The sequence below is a fragment of the Leuciscus leuciscus genome (assembly GCF_965113295.1).
Source record: "Leuciscus leuciscus genome assembly, chromosome: 10".
Taxonomy (NCBI): domain Eukaryota; kingdom Metazoa; phylum Chordata; class Actinopteri; order Cypriniformes; family Leuciscidae; genus Leuciscus; species Leuciscus leuciscus.
In genome coordinates, this window is record NC_138734.1 from 6,341,421 (window position 1) to 6,359,489 (window position 18,069).

At 37.4% G+C, this 18,069-nt stretch overlaps 1 protein-coding gene across 6 annotated transcripts in view; it reads right to left on the reverse strand.

Moving 5' to 3' along the window:
- large2 (LARGE xylosyl- and glucuronyltransferase 2) overlaps positions 1 to 18,069 on the reverse strand; it is a 109,751-nt gene that overhangs the window by 16,689 nt on the left and 74,993 nt on the right. Inside the window, exon 1 of one of the 6 annotated variants that reach the window (XM_082182195.1) lies at positions 10,371 to 10,769. The exons of 4 other annotated variants lie outside the window; for them this stretch is intronic. The gene's annotated coding sequence lies outside the window, so the exon portion shown is untranslated. Of the gene's footprint in view, positions 1 to 10,370; positions 10,770 to 18,069 lie in introns of those variants that run through there. One more of the 6 variants, XM_082182193.1, reaches the window with a different exon arrangement.

The window sequence follows — 18,069 nt, forward strand, 5'->3', positions numbered from 1 at the left end:
GTTCACGCCACGTGGGCTACACGACAGCCATTGTTGTTTACACCACTCTTAATTAAAGAGCGAGCCGTGGGAGGCTCTCCATCACCCCGGCAGACGCAGATTAACGACAGAAAAAAGAGAAAGAGGGAGAGGGAGTGGGAGAAAGGAGAACCGTAAGAGAGACAAAATCGTCTTTGTTTTATTATGAGCTTAATTAATCATGCTTCTGTATAATTAGACATACGCCTGTAGGAAACAAGATTAGATGCTGACAGTAAAAAACAAATAAAGAAATACATAAAGAAATAATTTAGAAATAGATAGATATAATATATAATATAAAGACAGACAGATAGAGAGATGGATAGATTTAATCCATATTCAATCCTCTATTTATATAATGCATGCATAATACCTTATAAAAAAATATACGGTATTATTATCATCTCATGAATAATTGTAACAACAGTTATAATACATTATTTAATACTTACCTATTTATGGTTTAAACTTCTGAGAGAATTATAAATTATAACAAACATTATATAAACTTATGGATTATAGTTCCCATATTATAATGCATTACAAGTTTTTTAGTTTTATCTGACATTATGAATGTATTATAATGCATTAGGAATATCATATGAATTATTTGAAATACAGACTTCGTAGAACGTGTTAATAAAAGTTTTAGCTTGTAAATGTAACTCTATATTTAAAATAGTCTTTCTTCTCTAGGGAAACAGACCAAAAATAATGATGACTCACCCTGAATCAGTTATGTTAGATAAGAGACATACGAAATGTGCAAAGCAGTGTGGAGCCAGCACAGGGAATGAGAACCACTGCTTTGGTGAAAAGTTCAGACAAAAATTAGAATTGATTTGTCAAATTATGCAAACATAGTGAAAATGTTGTTTTAAGATTCATAAAATGCGAGCAATGCTTCATTACTACCACAGAATTAAACACAAAACTGTGTTTTTTGGGAAGGATGAAATGCAGGTTTGAAATGATCTGACATAATTAATTAACCCTTTAATCAGTGATCGCTAGCATCAAGAATGTTATTAGGATGTATAGTCAACTGCTTTTCTGTATTGCATACAACCCTTTTTACTGGAGTTTCACAGTGTCTGTAGTGAGGATGTTGGTTTATTTATGTGTATTGTTTGCCTCTGAGCTTGTGTTGAGCTTGTGTGTGTGGTCACTAAAATGATGTCCGTCACCTGACTCTGCTGACACCAGCCTTTGTTTGTTTGTCTGTCGTCTTCTATGTGTGGTACTCTTGCACACTCAAGGCCATCCTGAGCTCTTCAACGCTCGTTACCAGATTACCACCCACGCACACACACACACTTGCCAAGGCTGCGAAAACACTCTCTCAAAACTTTACCGACGGATGCCAAGTGTGTGCGGCTGATGGGGAGAAAAAAAGAGAGAAGCAGAAAGTGTGCGGAATGTTTTTGTGTGCTAGCACAGTGTGCAAATCTACTCGTCTCGAGTCAAAGCTATCTGAATGAAGCTAAATAAGTTCGAATAAAGCATACATGAACTGTTTGTGTCTCTATGAAGAGAATGCAGTCCTGAAGGCACATAGTCGGCCTTCATTAATGGGCCTTGTGAAATGTAACCTCAAGCAATTAACCCAGAAAAGAGGCAGCCGTATCTGGAGTGTATTCTGCAGCCTTTTCAAAACCAACAATACCGCTAAAAACTACTCTTCATTACACAGACAGAATGCACACTGACAGGGATACAAAGAGGTTAACTAGAAAAAATTTACTGACTGTCTCCTTCATTCGTAGATAACCTATAACTCAGTCACCCACGATTGACCAATGACGCAATGTGACTCTTTCGTTCAACCATCAAATATCTCCATGGGTCAGTTACGTGACTCATCTACTACTTTATTTTGTACAAAATGTTGTTCATACAGACAATAAATGAGAAATCTTGTATAATCAATGTCAACTATTGCACTAAATGTATGGTATGATTTTCATTAGACTATAAAAAAGAAGAGTCTAATTAATGCATATATTATTTCTTATCTATTTAGCTGTCATGTGACAAGAAAACCATAAAACAAAAATGACATTGCAGGGACCCATACAGACTAATATTCACCTTCACAAATATATTTGATAATAAAGATTAACATGTATATCCAGTAAAAGTGTACATTTTAACTTGCTGGTTGGACCACATGACATTTTCAATACACTGTTTTTTTTTTCCTTTTCAATGACACATAAATCAAAACTTTTTGGGGAAATGGTATCAACATATGAAACCAACATCAACACCAAGACAGGGCCTCGAGCAACAACAACAATCAATTAAAGACACCTATGTTCAATAAATAATTGTAATTATGATAAATATCTAAATAAATGGTAGTTAATCAGCCTGACGGCTGTTGGCTGTTGTCAAGCAATGTGGCATCTTGGCACGGTAATATAGAATGAGCATTTTCAGGTGGGCATTAATTGGCTATTTTACAGCACTTTTAATCCTGCTCATCCATCCAAGTGTCAAATTGACTTGCCTTATAAACTAGATTTATTTTGCCTGATAAACTTTTCTTTTTTCCATCAGACATCCATTTGTCATTGACTCCTATTGACAAAGGAGCATGGGCTCAGAGAAGGTGATTCTAGTCCTGCAATGCTCTGATTAAAATAGTCAAATCTGAATTATCACAGGCGCTCACACCAGATAAACTCATATGGCCAATTTTCTGCTCTTTCTCATTTAATCTGCATGAAGATCATTAAGATGTGATTGGACACACACCTTTCTCTCATTGGACTCCCTTTCTTCTCCTCCTCCTCTCCTGTCCGGTCAGACTTTACAGGCCTCCTGGTGGTGGACGTCCAGCACTAAAGGTCAGCTGTTTTGTAAATCTAAACGGCCAGGTTCCCACTATGTGCCCCCTTGCAGTTAAAGCATGTCTTTCAACTGCTGCCAGCAGCCGGTGTCCTCAGAGCACCCCTCCAGATCATTACACCCTCTCACCCTCATCAACCCAGCTGAGCTTCTCCTACTTTCCTTAGTGATGTGTAGTTTATCAGGAAGTATAAACTGATTCCACTTATTGGAAACAGTGCCTTATTCACAAATGTTTTATGTGATATTCCAATTTTGCGGATAATATAATTGCGCAACTTTGGATTGAAACATATCTAGTGACTCGTCAACTAATCAGTGTTTTCTGGTTCATCTGACTCCGACCAGACCCGTTTCTTAGCTGTGTTCTTCAGTTCAAAAGTAGCTAAAGCATAACGGAACAGATTTATATTTAATTCATCTTTTGTTGGTAACACTTTTACCAACATTTTTGGTACAGTCTCCTTTAGACATTCTGATAACGTTGCACATACATTTCAACAAACTCTCATTAGAGTATTAGTAGACTGTCTGCTTAATATCTGCTAACACTTTATTGTGATGGTCCCCCGACAGACATTCTACTGACTATAGCCCTACTCGGACGGGATTAACTTAAGGGAAGATGGAGTAATGTAATTGTACCACAGGACGTCAGTAATATTAATGGCCAATTCGCACGGGATAAGATATCTCAGTAAAACTAGCAGAAGTGGGAGAGTAACTCGATTTGCACATCGCCGTCACTTTCCTGTCGTCATGTGTGTATTACGTTGCTTCCTGATATCATGTGCGCAAACACATATAACCTATATTTATATGTCTAAAACAGTTATGTCTGGTTGAATGATGTATTAATTGACTTCAGATTGGATTGTGTTTGTAATAGGCACTTACCTAACGCTAAAAGATGTTTTGTGCCTCTAACAAGTGCTTTCGATCTTCTTTCTGATCTGAATGGTTTGTGTAAAACACTTGAGTTTTGCCACAGACTCGTTCCAGCGTCCTAGAACGCAACTGAATGCATTTTCAAGCGTCTCCATACTTGAAAAAACACGGGAAACTACTTTTAAACACGAAATGACAAAATGTTTACGTACATATTTACAGCGGGTCTATTCGCACGGGATTAGTATTACTGAGATGGCACATTCAGACGGGACTAAACTCACTTTGAAGCTCTGGTAATAATGAATGACTTTACCCCATGTTAAACTAGTCCTGTCCGACTATGAGGGCTTATGAGTAACTTTGCAAGTACTTATTCTACGAACCCTACCCCTAACAGTCTCCACTAATACTCTAATAAGAGTTTAATAAGTAGACTTGTCAACAGAATGTATGAAGGGGACCATCAAAATAAAGTCCAACCCTTTTTTCAATGACTTTCCATAAAGGGGGTGTGTATTTTATGTTAAAATACTTTCTAAAATAATTTTCTCTATATTGTTTGTGGCACAGAAATTACACACAATTCACCTTTAAAACTCTCTGATATTTCAAGGTTTTCCATGACTATCCCAATCTAAAACCTCGGAATGCTTTCTTTTTTTAAATCTACCGATTGCATCTAACTTCTTCTCTTCATGTGCAGTAGATGAAAATACCCTGACTTGTTTACCGAAGTGTAATGGATGTGGCACCTGTTTGGAGGACCCTGCAGGGAGAGAACGTCTCCTCTGTTTGAATTGGCACAGGTAAGCTGAAACCTGCCTTTTCCATGGCTGATCAGCTGCACATAAATCTCTCCGCTCATATCTCTCATCTGCTGCTTATTAATATTCTCTGAACAGAGCGAGTAAGGAGAAACCACAGATGACACAGCATCACCTCAGGGCTTGTCTCTATTGCTTGTGGGAGTAGAATGGCCACAAATGCTTTAAAGTTGAGGTCACATTGGGTTTTAACTCTCATTGTTGTGTCTTATATTACAAAACCTGCCTATTCTTGCTCAGGCTGAAAACTAAAACGCCTCCTCAGGCAAATTTTGTCCTGCTCAGTCAATCTTTCCAAACAGTTTATGCTGTTTAAGATGCTTTTTAATAGGTCACTTTGTAGAGGATCTTTATGACACTTTTTGAGAGGTGAAAGGCCTCCACCCAAATCCATTAAAATAGAGAGAAAGAGTGATAGTGAAAGTAAAAAAGGACACAAAGCAAGCGAGAGAGAAGGAGAGAGCCGGGTCAAGGTGAGCTAGCCGGGCAGCTTTCATAAGGATCTTCAGCTGAACAAGCAACGAGCCTCACAAGCCTTCTCTACAGGGACAGGTGCCCTAGTAAAACAAGAATTACTGAGGTTGTGTAGTGGAGGGAGGTGAAATACTATACATAACACTCAGCCCCCGCTGGCTTTTATAGCCTACATACTCATCTCATCTGCAGTATAAGGCAGTACACATTAAACCAGTGAGCCCCTTTTAGTGCACTCCAGTATTGATCCAGTTGCACACCATCTTATCTCAACTTTACACTTATCAATCTATAGAAGTTCAATGAATGGTTAAAAGGACAGTCCTATAACAGCTTGCATACCTTTATACATCCATTTAGATGCTTATTTTGTAGAAAATGCATTGTACATAAAATGTTGTTGTATAGTGTTTACAGAGCAGGGTAAGACTGCACTGTTTATAAGGTAATACTTAAAGCTGATGCATGTATTCTTAAAGTTTGAAGTGGAGATAGTATAGTATATAGATATGTATAATGTCCAATTATTAATTTCTCAAAACTGACTGGCACGAGCAGCATTCCAAGAGCTCTGATATGAAGTTTAAAGGCTTGTCTGTGTTTGTTACAAAAAAAGGTCAGTCTGGGAGATGTGTGTTAGTGGTGCCGACTCATCGACAGGTTATATTGTGGGTGGCGACAAGTAACCATTTTTATAAGTGAGTCATTTGAATCACTCACTCAACCAATTTGTTTGAAAACGCTGATTCATTCAGGAACGAATCTGCATCTGAAATCGTATACTTTCCTATCATGTTCAGTAGGTGAAAAGAGTAGTATGTCTGAATTCAAAGTATTTGTAAAACAGTACCAATTTGACCTACAACTTTCAATGTGATTCCAAAGTGTGCATCCAATGGAGTATAGGACAATTATGGATATACTGTATGGTTTGGCAACATCACAGTTCAGTCCAAAGCTAAACTTTCCCATAAAAATTATGGGGAAAAGGGAAAATCAACCGTATTCATATGAAAACATACTTATTTATCGGTCACAATGAATAATTTCTCATTCAAAAGATGCACCTACTGAGTATAGTATATGACTCTGGATGCAGCCACCTATTTTATGAGAGAGTCGTTGAATCATTCTTATGATTCATTCAAAAATACTGATTGAATCAATAAAGAAACAACTGTCATTGAATCATTCAATCACAAAAATTCATTCAGTAATAAAGCATCACTCATGGAAGTGTACACGTGCTACACTGTGAACTATCGCCATTGTGCCCTTGAGCTAAGTGTTTACGGTAACCCCATGTTACTGTGGGACTGTTCCTGTGACAACTGTATGCTACATTAAGATAATTAATTAATCTATTCCACTCTGTCTTTGTCATGTTCATGTTCTGTTGGTGGACAGGACAGGTGGGACCAGCTCCACTGCAGCAGTCAGTCACAGAATGATAATGTCCTTAATATGGAAGGGAATCTCTGTGGAGAAGACTTGGAATTACAACAGCATTGCCCTTTTAAATGAGGGACTTTGTAATGTGAATATAATCAGGGAATCAAATCAAGGGATGAGATCTCTTTGATTAAAGCACAATCACTTCAGCACTTTCTGCGCACACAGTGTTTTTTACGGGAATTTCCAGCATCTAACTAGAAAGCTCTTCTCACGATTTAATCACAGGCACTGCCTTCTAGATACCTTGTTCAAAGGGATGCCCAATATATCTGCATCGTATCAGCTGTTTGGCTGACATTAGAGACTTTTTAATAGTATTGGATGGATATTGGTCGACGCCGGATATTTATTTGGTGATGCATTTAGATAATCTTTGCCATCATTTAACAGTCACTTTAAAAAAAACATTAATAATTTAACACTGCTCAAAATGAATATCCATTTTTTATACTGTAAAGGATAATGCAATGACGGAATGAGCTCAATGAAAATGATCATGATGGCAGCCGGAATAAAAAAAGACATGATTATTTTACCGAATGCTGAAAAATATCAATAAAAATACCTCCATCTACTGTGCAATATTTCACAAAATCTTATTCTTATTTGATTAGTGTGATGTTTGCTTAGCAGCATACTAGCAACATGCTAAGTATTAGTGTTATGGCATGCAAAACTATTTTTTCCCAATTGTTTGTGTATTTAAACACATGATAGACAACGGTCTTCGACTGTAGCAACGCATCTCACTGTTATCTTAGCGTACTGCATTTTCCATTGCTAAGAATCTGTGCTAAAAGTAGTTTAAAAAAAAAAAAAGTGTTAAACCATTGCATATTATTCGATTCAGTGGAACTCCAACAAGCTGTTTTTGAACACAAAGGCCCGTAAGTGAGTTGAAGCCTATGCAGAGCGTTTCTATCAAAGAGGTTTCATTTTGGTTTGAAGGCAGCTGACAGCACACTGAGAGAATGTGCTGGACCGCTTATTTGTGTTTATATTCTTATTGCCACCTCTCTGTGACAACAGATTTGTTGGATGTGCCTTAATACAACACCACAAAACAGAGACAAGCAAGCATCTGATCATTAGCTCCCCCGGACTAACAACAGAAAATCTCTAGGCATGTGTGAACTTCAGAGGTTTGAAGAATGAACCGCACAGACCCAGGTTTGAAATGTCTCTTTCCATCTTTAAGCCACCAGAGAAGAACTGACAGCCATTAAGAACTTCTCTCCAGTGGCTTTGCAGCAAGGGATCGTGGGATATCACTCATAAAAACTCAGTGTGTGAGTCCGTCCCCCAGTCTGATACCCGGTGCATTAGGGGGCTAATCTTCAAAAACACTGCTCTCTCCCTCCCTTACTCAATCCCTCTTTCCACTTAATATCTCCTCACATGCTGCCGTTGTCCCTTTGAGGCCTGAAATCCGGCTAATCTTTCTCTCTTCCAAGCCAGGAAACCAAATCAGCTTCTATCTCTTAGTGTCTTCAAGTTAAAAAAAAACCCACAAAGCCTCAATCATATGTTTGTGTGTGTGAGCATAAGAGAGAGATACAGATACAGACAGAGTGATAGATGATAATGAGAAAGAGAGAGCTGCCATCCATGAGACAACCAGTACTTTAAAAAGACTTGCTTCAGTTGTGCATCGGTGTAGCAGAGCTTCTCAAACCTATCAATCCTGTGGAGCTGATTTTTAAATTATATAGTTTATATTATATAACATATATATACATATATTCATTTATGTATGATTTACACACAGACACACACGCACATATTACTAACGGAAATGTTATTGAGCTAATTTGTAATTAACTTTTGTGAGTAGTCAAATAAAAAAACGCTGTTAAAATGTATAAATACTTCTAACAATAATACATACTTTGTTTTTGTTAAGCTTTAATATGGGGGGGGGGGGGGGGGGTTATGAACAATGCATTTAAAACACAAAAAAGGGAAATAACCATTTCTAAAGAGCTTTTAGCATTTAAATTGGGCGTTTTCCTCCCCGTTTTTAAGAGGCCAGTCTACACAGCGAGCAACTAGATCTGTCTACAAACCCTTTATTATTAATAAAAATTATAATAATAATAATCCACTCAGAGCTAGCAGACAGAGGAATCTTAGACCGCAGCTTAGCTTAGCTTAGATACCCTTAAAGGTGTTTTTTCTCTCTCGAAAATTATGTAGAATATTGATATTTAGTCTACTGTGCCAAGTTTTGTCTACTGAAGCTGTGTATTGCTGTTATTTTTTTCTTCATGTTATTCATGGTTTGCTCAAGATTTGTTATGTTTTTGTATGACATCTCTTTCTTATTGTCTTAAGAAAACAAGACAAAACATTATGTACAACCTCTATGGGCTTCAGTATGTTTGGAAACACATTATTTTTGCGACTGTGTTTGGAGCCGCTGTAAAATTCAAATCTCTGCTCTGTTCAAGGATACGGCCCTTGTCTCAAAAATTGATCAGCACTGCATATTCCTCCCCGCTTCAGTTCCACACTGACAATCAATGACTCCAGGTAGAGATGTCCAATCATTCATTTATATTCATTTACTTTTTTTTGTTTGTTGTTTTTGCCTGCATTGAAGCAACATCAGAGATCCTAGAACGGAACATTGATCAACTCTGAAGGGTTCATCAGCAAACAGATTTCTACAAAAAGCTCTTTTTTATCTATAAAAAAAAAAAAAATGTATTGTATCTATACTACAAAAACAACAGATGAGAGAGGTCAACTCTAAGTTTAAAAGAAGTAAATCTAAAGTGATAAAGATGAGCTTCCTTCTGCAGTTATTTGCATTACAATCTCAGTGAGGAAATCCAGGCTGACCTCAAACCTCTTTTTAAGTAAAACGAGACAGTGAGAAGTCACATGATAAAAGTCCACACAGCTAAAGATAATTAAAATGTAAATCATTAAGCCATTGTCTAAAACTTTTTCCATTCAAATGGTCACACAGGCTGACAGGGTAAGACTAACCTGCTTTCTTGACCAAGTCATTACACACACACACAGAGAGAGAGAGAGAGAGAGAGAGAGAGAGAGAGAGGTTGTGTTTTCATGTTTTATGGGGACTTCCCATAGACAAGACAATATGTTTAATGCTTTAGACGGAAGTCTGCTCTGCTCACCTGCATTTATTTGATCAAAAATACAGTAAAAAGAGAAATATTGTCAAATATTATGACAATAGAACTGTTTTCTGTTTTAATATTTAAAAAAGAAATATAATTTAATGTTTCTTGATGCACCAAATCAGCATATTAAAATGATTTCTGAAAGGATCATGTGAAACTCAAGACTGGAGTAATGATTTTTTTTTAATGATTCCAAACTTTATATATTCTTTGTGAAATGTATCTAATAATACTCTCCCTAAAGTGCAACCCCACCCCCCTCACACACACATAAAGGACTTCACCTCAGCAAACACCACACACCCATTGCGTGCACACACACACAAACACACACACACACACACACACACACACACAAACACACACACAAACACACACACGATGGGTTTCCATGTTTTATGGGGACATTCCATAGACTGGAGAGATTTGATACTGTACAGCCGGTGTATATTCTATAAACTAACCCCAAACCAACCTTCACTCTTCACTCGTCTTTCCTGTAAAGTGCAGTAAAGTATCTGCGCACCATAAAAACACTGCAACTTTTACACAGTGGAGAGAAAGAAGAGAAAGTGGGACAATACCTCATGCTACAATAGAAGACAGACTCATATCACCAGGGAGAAAAACAGAGTAAGAAAAAGGAGCCACATACACAAAGCCTGCATTCATAGAGCTGAAAGCGGGAGAACGAACGCACTTATCTTCACCTCTGCTCAGCGCCAAGGCCAGCAATCCCTCTCTCTCTCTCTCTCTCTCTCTCGTCTTCTGTCCGGCGCGCTTTGACGACGGTCTGACAGCTGAATGAAGTTACAGTGCCCGACATGCATGAGATTTTGAGCTGATATAAATCACGAGTGGCAAACTTTGAACTGCTCCACCTGTGTGGGTTCATGTGTGTCTGAGAGGGAAGGAGAGCAAAACTCCTCCCTCTTTCCCTCCACCTCTCCGCTAGCATGCCACGGCAGGTTTGCGGATCAAAGGCATCTCTCAGCCTCGCTCCTTTGCTCTGTCTTTCCCCCAAATCTCTCTTTCTGCTCTAAACTATATTGTAATTACTTTTAAAGCTACTTCGCTGCTGCTGACTTCTCCATGACAGTAAACCCTGCTTTGTGAGCCTCTGCTACACCTGATTTACTAAATGCCCTGACCTCTGCAGGCTCATTCACTCTCACTCCTCCTCCGTTCCTTCCTCTCTCTTCCTTTAATGAAAGATGACTGGCATGTACTTGGGAGAAAGAGGGGGGAAGGGTGTCACCTTCCAAATAACTGCTGCTGCATGACAAAAGATGGGTTGTGCAGGAATGCAGGAGTCTGGGAAGCTTTGCCTCTCCTCTGACCAGCGACATGATCCCGCAGAACAGACAGACGACGCGAGCCGGTGTAATCAAGCATTCTTATCAGACAATGAACTGGCTTGTTTTGTCATTCAGATTTCGACAGGCTCTCATTAGAAGCTCTTATCGCAGCAGATGGGCTGGAGAGTCTCTTAATCAAACACATCATCTCTACGCTGTAATCAGTATATCTAAGAGAATTGTGATTTCAATGAATGACACACTTCCAGAGAAGGTTGGAATATACGTGACAAGAAGTGAAGTCCAGAGGGGATAATTGTTTTTAATGACCCTACGAGTTCAATTAAACCATCAAAATATTGGGAAAATATTTCCCATTTGAGGGAAGAACAAAGTAAAAATTTGGTTTTGGGGGGGGGGGGGGGGGGGGGGATCTGGGCCGACACTATGTTGCTGTCTGGGATACAGCTACAGGTTTTATACTATGCACGCACACACACACACACACACAAAAATGCATAGAAAAACAAAAGGCTCACAGGAAAAAGCATTCATTGACTACAACATAATCAGTTATTAATATTTCACTGGTTCGCTCATGTTTTTGCATTTGTTCAAAAATCATGTCTGCACAATTTGGCATGTTTCATTTCGTTGTTACAAATAAAACAATTGAATCTTAAGCACAACTATGCAATATGCTCACAAAACCTTTACCAATTTTTTATAATATTTGAATAAAGGGTGACTGGTGATGATGTACATTTTCCTAGGCCAGACATGATTTTTGGCCATTACTGTACATTTGTTATCAGAAAAGAACAAACTGGATAAAGATATGAAATCAAAATGTTCCTGGTTTTATTTTGCAGTCCATCAGCAAACATTAATCTAAAGGCCCATATTAAAGTTGTGCATATACCGTTTCACAATGATAACATGTGAAACAACATATCTATGGAGCCCCTAAGGGTGATGGAAAAAAACATAAGATTGGAGGAAAAAATTTTTTTATTCCCATCTCATCTTTTTTTCCATCCCCATGCACCCTTATGGGTTCTGTACATACTAAAAAACATTAAAAACAGCATAATATTTTTTCATTTATTATTTATTCTATTAATAAAGCATATTTCCTGCTAGCTTTAACAGCAAACAGTAGAGCGTTGGCGCTTGCAACGCCAAGGTCATGGGTTCGATTCCCAGCGAAAGCAAGAACTGATAAGAATGTAAATGTGTGCCTTGAAATGCAATGTAAGTCGCTTTGGATAAAAGCGTCTGCCAAATGCATAATTGTAAATATTTGATTTCTAATCAATTAAAACTCAGTTAATAATGCTAATAATAACAACAACAAAATAAAATAAGCATTAAAGATGGCTTAATAGAGTTTTTTGGGGGGGTAAAACTTTATTTTACAGTGTCCTTGTTGTATGTCACATGTACTTACCACAGTGATAACCGTAAATTATGCATAATTACATGCAACTAACCCTGAACCAAATCCTAATCCTACCCTAACCCTATAGTTAGTACATGTAGTTGCTTAATATTACTCAGAACTTACATATACAATTACACTGTAACAATGACACCTTAAAATAAAGTGTAACCCTTTATTTTAAGGTGTTGTTGTTACAGTGTAATTACACAAATAAGCACTGAGTAACATTAATTAACTACATGCACTTACTATTGAGTTAGGGTTACGGTTTGTTTAGGGTTAGTTACTTGTGATTATGCATAATTTACTCTTATTACTATAGTAACATGAGTAACTGTGTCTTCTTAAAGTGAAGTGTTACCATAAAGTTTGATAGTTTTATACATCTCATGTTTTGCACTCTAAAAGACACTGTTTGAGAAGTAAAAGGTGTTAAAATCACTTATGTGTGAAGTTGTACCTGTCAATGCAACGCAAACATTGCATACATCATGTGAATTGTCTGGTAATCATTGTCTGCAATTTGAATGTTTAGTGTCAAACTTGCACCAAGTTACAATGTTACAACCAGACAACTCATAATCGTTCACCAAAACACAGTATAAACAGAGACAAAATATTAGCCAATTAATCCAATCTACCGAACAATCTATTCTAATCACAAATGAGACATCAGGTCACACCATGCATTGATATTTATTAATTCACCAATATTTTTTTTGTTACTATCAGAGATGGTCATTCTTCTTTGACAATAAACTTCCTCAAGCTTTCCGCAGTTGTACTCAGGATAAGATGACAGCCAAATGAATGTTTGATAAGTTAACACCTCGTGTTTTCTCCTCATTAAGGAAGTAAAGGTCACTGGAGAAGCCTGGGGGGTGGAGCTGGGAGGTGTGACGGTAAACCAAGACACCATGCAGTGAGACACTACTAATCTATCACACCAAGGGGAGTCCTTTACATGGGTGGGGTGGGGGGTGGAGTGGGGAGCATTGGGTTTCTCTAACAACTGTTTAGGCCACACACACACACACACACGCACACGCACACACACACACACACACACACACACACACACACACACACACACACACACACACACACACACACACACACACACACACACACACACACACACACTACAACTGATGAATCACTTCATCTTATACAGTACACAGTGGCTACATAAATATGTCCCTTTTTGGCCCTTTTGGTTGCTTTTTATTTGCAAATTTAGTGAGTAAAACTAATGAAAACATGCCCAGTTCATATTTTACCCAAACATCTAATTAAGAAAATAAAACCCACTTTTAGGAAAATAAATTGTTTTTGCATTGTGACTATTTTCATAACTTTGCACACACACACACACACACACACACACACAAAAACCCAGTTTTTTGTACTTCTCAATACTCTCAAAGATTTACAATGTTTTATTATTTTCAATGATAATTATATAATTAGATTCTCATTAAATATTCCTGTAATGCAATTATTTTAATCGGCATACATTATATACAGAGCAAATAGTATCCTGATGTATACATGATTTGTGATTTAAATTATCCCACAATTATTCTACAACCCGCCAAACTAAAAGTTTAGTTTTACTTGAAGAAATTGTGACAGAAATATATAACTCTTGTAGAATAGAATGTACTTCTCAAAGTAATAATAATACAATTTATCACACATTTTTGTTTAATGTTTTAATATAATTGTTACATTTGAAAAGATTAATAAAAATGTTTTAGATTAATAGATTAATAATATCAAAGTTAGGCGTTTTTTTAATTATTCATTTTTAATTAAACCATTAAAACGGAACCTATAAACAATAGAAATTTAGGAAAAAATTATGCAAAAATATTAAATTTTAGATCTATTTTAAATATCAGATCACATCTACACATCCAATTCTTGTTACGTAATACAAAAAAAGAAAATCATAAATTCACCATAAAAAGTAATAAAAATACCATTTCTCTTTTGATTTTGGGATTAACAAATAGTAAGACCATAATGGAGAGAACACAGCATGCTAAATGAATCCTGAAATGTCACAAAACCTGCATTGCACATGAGTGGCGCAACCCGATGCGAGTTTACGTCTGCGACAGCTGCATGTTCTAATCCTTGTGAACAAAATATCACAATCTCTGTGACAAATTCACTGAAAAATAATATCTGTAGAAACCCAGAGATTAGCATTTAAGGACTAAGCTCTGGTTTAGCCATTGTGTGAGGGATAAAAACTGATTCTTCTGTTGTCCCCTACTATATCCACTAAAACACTCTGCAAGACATCTGCCATTTGAATTTATTCACAAACTTTCTCTTCATCAGTCTTCCTCTCTCCCAGAATACAGACACCAGCACATTTTATGACTCATGGAGTGATGTAGGAAGGAAACGATGTTAACAATGCCAACCTGCAGTAAAAACACTCCCTAATCCTCTTCTCTGAGTGTGAACAAACTCATGAGCGCCGTCAGGACAGACGGCTTTGACACGACCACTTCAAAACAACAAGAAATATAATACCTAGTCCACCACAGAGGATTTACACGGGTCAAGAGGTCAAAAAGTCTCCAAAACAAGTGGCATTGTGCTCCGCCTGCGCTCTCCGTGGCTGATGGGAACAGAATATAGCGTGAGGACTATGAGGTGTTGTTGTGGGTGCGAGCGAAAATGATCGATACTGACACGCACACATAAAGCTGATGGAAAAGTGACAATTTATTTAGTCCTGACAAGTGCAGGATGAGACGCAGGAGAGGTGGGCTTACGGGTTAGCAAATTTTACTAAGTGCTGTCTCTCTTTGGCCTGTGGTCACCCCAATCTCCGGCTCCAGACAGCCTTTCTAAATAGAGTTTCACACAAACGCAGCGTCAGCTTCTGGCATCCCGAACGGCGACTGTATCCGAGACCTCAGACATGACTGAAATAACATAGACAGCATCTTACCTCCGCCTGCACTCTGCTGAGTGAACTTAATCAGTTCTTCATACACCCACACGTCCGCACCAGAGTCTTATTATTCGCTCTTAAACGAGAGAAAACGTCTCATTAAGCAAACAGCTTCGATATAAAGAAAAGAATGTGCTCTTTATCCCTATGTCTCTTACTGATTGGGCTAATTACACTAATTAAGAAGGCCGCTTCTTGAAATGTTGACCATAGTTACCAAACATGTTGCCATGGTGTTGGGGGAGGTATTATGAGAGCTCAGCAGCTGATTGGCCAGTGCAGGGTTCTCACTTCCTAGAATATTCCATGAATTATCATCCAGTAATGATTACTGGATATAGATATCTAAAAAATTATCTTATAGAAACTTCACTCACAAAGTTATGGAAGCTTGTTTCTGGCAGCGAATAAAAAATTAAAAAGGTAAAAGTAACTTTTTATCTCGCAATTCTGACTTTTTTCTCACAATTGCGAGTTTACATCTCGTAGTTCTGCCTTTTTATCTCAGAATTGCGCGATATAAACTCGCAATTGCGAGTTATAAAGTCAGAATTGCGTGATATAAGCTCTTAATTGCGAGTTATAAAGTCCAATTCTGAGGGGGGATTGATACCTTATGGGATAAGCTTCCATACAAAGTGCAGTTACGAGTGGATGAAATATCTACAAGCTGAGCATTATTACAAAAACATTCAATATATGATTTTTCTATAAAGTTTCCAGGCCTGGAATTTGCGATTTTAAAATTGTCAGATGTTTCCAGAAGAAACCCTGTCAGGGATGAAGATGAAAACACTGAGCATGTGCTCAATATGACAGATGGAGATCGTTTGTGTCTGTTATTATATATTGGCACAATGATTCTTCTGACCTTCTCACGCCCCACAAATAAAGGGTTAAAGGTCACATGTAGCTGAGGGGTGTGAGAAATTTCTGTGGTGAAGCCATCCATTAGCTCAACATCCCTTTCATCAGCGAAATGTGACCTTTAACCCTTATTGCTGGGGGATTAAAGGTCAGAACAGTCATCGTATCAATAACTGCAAAACAGTGCCAACGGCAACCTTTCTGCAAAATATTACGCTGCTTCTTGCATATTTCATAACTCTTTTAAAGTCCAGTAAGTTGCACTTAAAGCACGTTCAGTTTTATCTGCAACATTTAATTATATTTTTTTGTTGTATATATCGTGGCCGTTTGGAAATGAAATGTCCGGTGAGTGCCACTAAAAGGTCAATTCTATATTGTGTTTGAAAATAACATACATACTAAACTCTACTCTAAACCTAACCAATAGTTTTAAAGTCACCATGAAATCATAATGGAAAAATAGTTTTTATTAATGGGCTATTGCAGTGTTTGTTTTAAATGATTTATCCGTGCACATCATTACTTTTTTTAATTCATGTGCCTTCATCATCTTTAATATAAATAACTTCCTCTTGCAGCGACATCTTTTCTCTGATGATGTGTTTATTGGTGTGAGGGCGGGACAACCTGTCACTCACATGAGATCGACCAATAGGAAACCACAACCATCTAACCATTTAATCAATTTCCCAAGGACAAAATCAAGTTCTAAAGTGTAAGTTGCAACTTCCGTTTCATGCTATCTTTAACAAAAGCAAATCATTGCTATTTTAGGGGCCGTTCACATGTTGCATCTAAAAAAACGTGTGGAAAACAAAGAAGTTTCAGCGAAGGAAAAATGGATTTTCAGCCTTTCATATTTGTGGAGATGAGAAATAAAAAACCCATCCTGTACAGCAATGATCAACTGTTCATCCATCTTGGCTGAGCTTACGATGTTGTCACGGAAACGTTGAAGGTGCAACATATGATGGCAGAGCTTTCAGCTTATAGATTCCCCTATCCTAAGAGGATAGAGATAACATTTTGCAAAAGAAAACCTTAAAAAGGTTCATTATAAAGTAAGACAGAAACACATCCGTTCACCGGTCATTTTCCTCAGCTGTAGGCAAAGACAAGTTTCAAATCAGTGCTTCTCCCGGGAGACTAGCGCTAAATTAATCATCTAGTTTAGCGCCATCTACTGTTTTAGAAGAGGAATTTGCTCAACTGCATTTGTGAGAAAATCGAGCAAGAGATCTCATAAAGAGCCAAGTGTCACACAATCATAACAGACAGATATGCATTTGTGTGCACTAGATTTGATATTTGTTCAAAGGTTACATGCAATTTGTAGGATGGTTTGTATTTATTTGTGAAATATTATCTAGGCTCATTTATTTATATTTGTAAAACACAATACATATTTGTTACTCCACTGCATTTTCGCTCAAATTGACCTTTGTACTTGCATTGCTTTCTGTTTGTTTGCGAGTCGAGTTTTCCTTTGCAAAGCAGATCGAGTTTGTTTGCAAAAAGCTGGATTTGTTTGTTTAAATATGGCACAATATTAACTCCATAGTCATAATTTATTATTGCCCTTCATTTTCATTTTCATATTTTAATGATAAAATACTGCTTTTATTCACATTTTAATTTTCATACACGAACTTACAAGACAAGCATATAGGCTAGATTGTGCATTATAAACAGAGACTGTGGGTCACTTTTCAGGTTTCATCAGGAATATTTGTCCAATAAATCGCAATAAGCTTTGTGCTTTGTTACTTTTGATATGAAAAAAAGTCTCAGCTTTCAAATTCTGTCAATT